Genomic DNA, 8179 nt, shown 5'->3' on the forward strand with positions numbered 1-8179 from the left:
GAGGCTGACCACCTCACCACTTAGGGAATTATTGATAAAGTAAGTATATTTGGAATAAACATAGAAACCCTCCAAGTTAAAAATGAAATGTAGTATATCAGTAATTAAATGTAGTAGTTAAATGTAGGATAAGTAGTAACTGAAAGAGAAAATCTGATCATATGCCATACGTCATACTGAATAGTCCTAAGAATATGGCAAAAAAAGAAACTAGTAACATTACATTATATTCAACATTGTGAAATTGAACATTACACAAACTTTTTGAGATCAAATTACCTGTTGTTAATCTTTGGAAATGGTCAGTAATTCAATAAGAAACCTGAAATTGTTCTTAATCATTAAAATAAAATAGGAATTATCAATATAACAAATATTTATTTATATCATGTACAGGAAAACAAAAAAAAAAACAAAATCCAAATGCATAAACTAATAGAAATATTAATCTTGTCCGCAAAAATACAAATACACATGCTTTTTATGTCTGTTATTTTAATATTTGCTGCTTTTTACTGTTCTGGTTTTGCTGGGAATAGGCTAAGCACTGAAGAGTCTGCCTTGAAAACACTAAATGTGATAAGCAATTTCAGTGAACGTCGAAACCAAGGATAAAATAAGGCATACATAATTGGGTTTAGACCAGAGTTAATTTGACTTAACCAACTCAATCCATCTAATAGATCATAAATAATAAGAGAGGAGCTGCCAACATAACAAAGATATAAAGTTAATAAAAGATTTGGTAACCAGCAGATCATAAATACTCCATTTACTATACCTAATTTTTTAGCTGCTTTTCTTTCTGATGGTTTAGACACATTTGATTTGGTTACATTAATAACTTCAGTTTGCTTAATAGCACAGTTTATTGCCCTTACATGTCTTTTTGCAACTATAAATATTCTTGAATATAAACATATCATAATTGTAAAAGGAAAGAAAAAGGAAACCACATTGTATATAATTGCCCATTCTGGATAGTGGTGTAACCGACAATAACCTGCACACAAATCTGTTACAATTTCTCCTCCACTAAAATACAAGAAAACCATTGTGTATATTATTGATATCACCCATACTGCTGCAATACCAATACTTGTAACAGGAATTGTGATTTTATTGCTATACAAAAATGGCTTGCAAACTGCTAAATAACGATCAACTGATATTAAAATCAAATTACTTGTAGAAACAGGAATTAACAAATAATAGTATGTAACATATATATAACAAAATATATTCCCATAATACCAGCAGTATTCTATGTTTCCAAAAAATTGAAAAGGCATCACCAGTAAACCAATTAGGAAATCTGCCACAGCCAGTGAGAGAACAAGAAAGTTAGTTGGTGTGTGAAGCTGCTTAAAATGAGAAACAGAAATAATTACAAAAAGATTTCCAAAGATAGTAATTATAGTCATAATTGTTGCAAAAATGTAAAGAAACACATAAATGTCTGGTTGCAAAAGCAATTTAATGCAAGATGCATTATGTCTAGGGTAACAATATCCATAACTCATGCTTCTCAGTCCATTTTTTCTGATTTCTTTAGTATTTCCAATCATCAATTCGTTCCAGTACATTCTGAATGACAGACTAGTTTGTTTAAACAATTACAACACACATATCTCAAGCATACTAATGATATCCTGTATTTATGAAAATTTATTAGGAGAACATTTAGACATGCCTACGTTTTGTTAATCTCAGCCTTCCCCTAGAGGCTCTTGTACAATTATGCTGAAATGGCACATTTACATTACCACATACTGTGTTCTGTTATAACAAATGTATAAATATAAAAAATTCCAATAAAAAAAGAAAAACAACATTTTTCAGAATGAGAAAACTGTAGTTGTAGCTTGTGTACTTTCACAAAATGTTTTCAGCCTTAGCTTGGGTAGTTAGGCAGTGTAACTTGTAAAGTACATGAAAGCTCATTAAGTGCACTCTGGTGGAACAATGCCTGGATTAGTCACCTTTAAAAAAGATTTAATTCAAAGGTCAGGTCAAGAGAAAAGATAGCCTTAATCTACTTTGTGTGCATAGTATGATACCTGAAATATAGCCAGAATCAACTGATATGGCCATTGTCATGCTGCATACAGGCATGTTATGTTTGCCCAACAGAATAGATTAACATGCCTCTCTATGTTCCACACGCAGACTGTCAGGAAAGCTGATGATCCAAGACTTGGTTGCTCATAACTGACCTGACACATCAGACTGTTTTATGTGCCTGCTGAAGCTGACATCAGACACAATGTCCAAATCTGTGACTGTGCAGTGAGGGACAAGAGGCTCTCTGCTCCCCACTCAGAGACATCTGACTCTACAGCATAACAATGATAAGCTAAACACTAGTAGGTATATGTCTAAACTTTCATGAATAATTCATAGTAGTGGTGGCTGCAAGGGGCAGTCATACAAGATGCTGAAGGACTGCAAGATTACCGTTGTTAATATTCACAGTTTTGTTTTTGTATTTTTATTTGTTGAGCTGTTTTGTTTTCCTATTATTATCATTTGTTTATTATTATTTTAGCAATGAAGATTTCAGTTCAACAATGAACGCTGTGTTTTAGTGCTGTAGTGCTGTATAATATGAATGTTTAACCCTTTGTGGAACTTGCCCCGGACACAGACAGGCAGACACGTTGTAAGTACCCCACACACATTTATTTCGGGCTTCCATATTTACAAAGTCACTACTCACAACCCCAATACCCCTCAGTCCAGGCCAACACAATGCCTTCTCTCTCTCTGTATTCAGACCGCCTCCTTCTCTCCTCCAGAAACCTTGTCCTTCTTCCACCCGACTCAAGTCCATCTCTGAAGGGAGGCGGCCCCTTTAAATAAGCACCCAGATGTGCACCAGGTGTGTTCCCGGCAATCTCCCACCGACACGCCCCAGTGTGGCGGAAGTGCCGGCTGTCTCCCCGGAAGCACTCCGGGTGTCCCTGTTCCTCTTCCCCCCAGCACTTCCTGGTGTGGTGGAAGTGCTGAGGTCCAGGGTCCTCCAGGTATTGGGGTCCCCCTGGCAGTGACCACGGGACCCTACAGGGTCGAGCTTCCCAGCTCTGTACCGGCGGCCCCCAGGGCGGTCGCCCCCTCGAGGTCTGGAGGAGGCACAAGCCCTCCTCCGATCTTCTCGGGCGTCCTGGCTGGGTACCACCCCCATCCGGGTACCACACCTTCTTAATTATTCCCAAATTAAATAACCCAAACATTATCGATTGTTAGCACTGAAGAAAATTAGATCATATATATAACTTTAGATTTTGTTCTCTGATAGCAATTTACATATAAAAAGTCTTATTTCCTAAAACCAGGTATTATCCATGACTCTCAATGATCAACTATTTTGGGACTTTACATAATACTTAATAGCAGAGGTGTGTTCCTGGACAATGCAATTTATCTGTATGCTGACTGGTGTGTTTGAAATGATATATAGATATATAGCATAAATGGTATTGTTTTATTTATGTGCATTTTATATGTAAAGTATGTGTTTAGTAGCTGTTTTTTGACTGATTTATAGATAAAATATTAAAGAATAAGATATTAATATTATTTAGTATTGTTAAGAGCTGGATCAACCTCAGGGAAACCCGCCACATGGCCGTAGTGCCGCAACTGACGCTCCATCACTATGCAGATAATGTGCCTCATTTGGGACTCCATGAGGAACCGCTCATTCAACACAAAGTTAAACTACCTTTACCCAAGGATTTCTGAAGAGACACAGTGCCGAAGGAGTCCAGTCTTCGTGTCAGGTCACAGGATAGAATCCGTGTCTCACAACCATATAGCGAAACAGGAAGCACCACATCTCTAAAGATTTGGACTTTCTTCCTTTTGCAAAGATATCAGGAGCACCACACATCTGTTTCCAGCGACCTCATGACCCCCCATGCTCTCCCAATCTGTCTACTGACTAGGAAGAGTCACCAGAGACATAAATGTCACTGCAGAGGTAAGTAAACCTCTCAACAAGGTTGACATTCTCTCCGCAGACAGAGACACTGCTCATCACTGTGCAGTAGAGGTCATTAAAGTCCTGGATCTTGGTTTTTATCCAGGACAGTCGCAAGCCCAGACACTCAGACTCCTTGCTCAGTCTCTTGAGGGCCCTGATCAGAACCTCCATTGACTCAGCGAAGGTCACAGCATCATTTGCAATGTCAGACAGATGCCTCACAAATGCTGGACCTTAGCCCTGCCCAACACCCAGTCAATGCAAGCATTGAGCAGAGTAGGTGCAAGAACAAACTCCTGACATACCCTAGAATTAACTGGGAAAACCGCAGAGGTTCTACCTCCACTCTGCACAGCACTCAGTACCAGCCATGATATCCAGAAACAGCAACAAAGTCTCAGGATGTCTCACAGGGCAGCTTGATTAACTGAGTTGAAAGGCTTTACATAAATCAACAAAGACTGCAAAGAAACTTTGCCGATATGTGCTCCATGAGAATGGTCATTGTCAGGATGCAGTCGGTGGTAGACTTCTTAAGTGTAAAACCAGACTTCTCCGGTCGTGGGTAGGTGAGCAAGTGATTATGGATCCCATCGAAGATGACCCTAGCAAGGACCTTACCCAGCACCTAGGGCAGTGTTATCCCGCTGCAGTTGCCGCAATCTATATGATCACCCTTCCCTTCCCAGTTAGGGAGGACAAGTCCCATTTTTCAGTCAGTTGGGATGATGCCCATTTCCCAAATGGTAGCAAAGATCGCTTGCAATGCAAGGAGGACAGCCAAACCACCAGCCTGTTGAAATTCACCCCGGATACCACAGATCCCTGCAGCCTTCCCTACCCTCAGCTGGTTCACCATCTGTGCAATCTCAGTAAGACTAAGCGATTCACAGCTAATTCGAGGATCAGCCACAAGAACTGTGGACCCAGAGATGTTCAACATCCTAGCCGGAGCATCAGCTTTAAACAGATGCTCAAAGTAGCCAGCCTAGCAGGTCACAATTGCAGTGTCATCCGTAAGGATCGTTCTATCACCCACCCTGACTGTGACACTCTGATGAACAGATTTGGATGTGCGCAATGTTTCAATTCCCCTGTAAGCAGGACGTGGGTCGCTCGACCATAGATGGTGTGTTACTTGCTCACAGGTTCCTTTAACAAAAGCATCCTTATCTGCCCTCAGAGCCCTCTTAGTTGTTCTTCTCAGTTCCCGGTACAGACTGTAGTAGCCATCAAGTCATACGCTGCAACGCCTCTCAATGATATCCAGGGTGCCTCCTTTTGTGAAAATTGGCAACACCAACACAACCCTCAGCAAGCTTCAGGGTCTTGTCACAGAAGGTCTCCCACATCATATTAGGATCAGCAGTCACACCGAAGTCTGTAAGTTCCTCACACAAACTGCATGCACACTCATTAGAAACAGCAAGGGTAGTGTATAACTAATGCAAATAAATTTTTTTATCTGGCAAAATGGTTAGTCTGTGCTTTTTTTAGAGAACTAATACACTGGGGCTCATAGTTTTTTATAAAGGAAACATCTCCCTGATATTTTAACCTTGTTTTTACTGGATTTATTTATTGAGCCTTGCACTTTTTGGAATTATATTATGGAATATTCAAAGCACTAAACTTTTGGACACTGTTTGGTTTTATTAAATAAAAGCACTAGACACTTTGCACCAACCCCTTGCTTACCGTGTGTGTTCTCATTTGCCCGGCTCATCCTTGAATACATTATCAACGGTTCCAGGTTCAAGAGCCTCCAGGAAGCAAACTACTGTCACAATGATGAATTAACTACACTGAAGGGATTTGAAATAAAAATAGATTTTGAATTGCAGTACAAGACATTTGTTGCATGTGATATATTGATTTCTTTTCCCATCCAATTATTTTGCTATACATAATTTGTAATTTTTAAATGTGATATAGAACAAAATGTTATTTATTTGCATAACTTCATAGGTGAATGGCAGGTTCTGTTTTATTTCCTATAATTTGATGTTCTACTAAAATATTCTTGACACTGTGTTAAAATTCTTAACCTAAAATAAAAAGTATACGCGTTAATTTAATTAATAGTAAACACATCAGCTTAAATAAACATAACTGGGGTATGTATAAAGAAATTGTTTTAGCTTTACAATAACATGTTAAGACATATTTCTAATATATATATTTAAAGGTAATTTCAATCTTAAGATCTTTATGTGGGAACAAATAAAATATAATTCCTTCTTATCCTTAGACTTATTTAAATATCTATCTCTGTTGTGAATAATTTAAAATTTAAAAGCCTGAAACTGAAATACAGTATAAAGAAATGTGAGAACATACCTAAACAAAATTCTGTAATTAGAAATATGACAAAAAGAATATGAGCCTGTTTTTGCATATTTGGCTCTAATTTTGAAAACTAATAAGAAATAAGAACTGAGAGAAAAGAATGGGAGTTAAACTCATGCTAAAATTTAATACATTACAACATGGCTTGAATAAAAACAAGAGTTTTATGGCCAGATATGAGGATTGTTTACATCTCTCAGAATGACAGACAACCTGTCTACAGACCCACATTGTTTTGAAAAAACTCATTACAAACTTCAAAAGACTTTGTTGGACAGTTATCTTATCCAAAGATTTTGACCATATATTGTTCTTCTCTCTCTTGTTAAATTAACCCTAGCCTGAATGAATCTATTAATTTTTTACATTTAAAATTTCTCATTTAAAGATTTACCAATGTTGTTTCTTGTCCTAGAGTGTGTATATAAACACAGGGAACTCCAGTTTCTGTATTACATTTTGCCTGAAGAAGGGGCCCGAGTTGCCTTGAAAGCTTACATCTTGTAATCTTTTTAGTTAGCCAATAAAAGATGTCATTTTGCTTGGCTTTTCTCTGAAAACTAATAAGAAATTTGCCAGTCCAGACTGGATTTCTTCTTTGATTAATGCTTTTTTTGCTGACTGGGAGGTGTTTAATGGTGGACAGTGGTAACTTCTTGCTCCCTTGTCTGTATACACTGACCACTCCTCATCCTGAAAACTTTAGAAAAACACTTTACAACATGCCATTCATACCAACAAAGTTCACCTGTCCTATCCATATTATTTTTCCAAAATAACATCAAGGAGAATTGTGAAGGTTCCTAAAATCCTACTGTCTACCACACTACATGATAACTTATTTCATGTGTATATGGTCTCTGTGTAAAGGAAAACTTCTTAATGTTTCTGTGCAAGTTACCCTTGATAAGTTTCCAACTGTGTCCCCGTGTTCTCATTGAACTCATTTTAATGCAACAGTCTTGACCCAATCATGTCAACTGTTTATATCCTTTTGCTTAATCTGAAAAGACTCAGCTGTTTTAATCTTTATTCATAACTCCTTCACAGCAGTTCTGAAATCAGCTTAATCTGTCTTTTCTGGAATTTTTGCATTGCTTTTTTTGTAGCCTGGAGACCAAAACTGCATGCAGTACTCCAGGTGTGGCTCCACCAGTGCATTATAAAGCTTGAACATAACCTCCTTTGATGTATGCGCTAGACATGGTTCTATGTAACCTAACATTTTGTTAACCTTCTTAATGGCTTCTGAACACACTCTGAATGTTGATAGTGATGAGTCCAATACGACTCCTAAATCCTTTTCATAAGGAGTACTGTGAATCTTCAGACCTCCCATTGTTTATTCAAATCAAACATTTTTAATTCCTATGTGTAGTAATTTACATTTACTTACATTAAATTCCATCAGCCACAAATCTGCCTAAGCCTAAATGCTGTCCAAATCCCTCTTTAATGGATTCCAGTTTACCTGCCAATCCACCCATCTTGGTATCATCTGCAAACTTAACCAGCTTGTTAATTATATTCCTATCCAAATCATACAGTATCTATATATAAAATTCTTTTCGCGTTTGAAACGGAAATTACATATGGCCATGCGATATGGAAATTACATATGACCACAGAACATATTATAATACAGGAACTAATCACTTCGTTTGTGGACGCCATTTTTATATCGTCTTTACAAATTGTTATTATTTGTGTGAGAGTTATTTTACTGATGTTGAAAAGAAGTAAACACAAACACACCAATCTATCTCATAGAAGTGAGCTGAGCCATCCGCCACCAGGCACGTTCTGACAGAAAAGTTTTATTTATTCGTCCACGTAACTGTCGCG

The sequence above is a fragment of the Erpetoichthys calabaricus genome, chromosome 3 (genome assembly GCF_900747795.2).
Source record: "Erpetoichthys calabaricus chromosome 3, fErpCal1.3, whole genome shotgun sequence".
Taxonomy (NCBI): domain Eukaryota; kingdom Metazoa; phylum Chordata; class Cladistia; order Polypteriformes; family Polypteridae; genus Erpetoichthys; species Erpetoichthys calabaricus.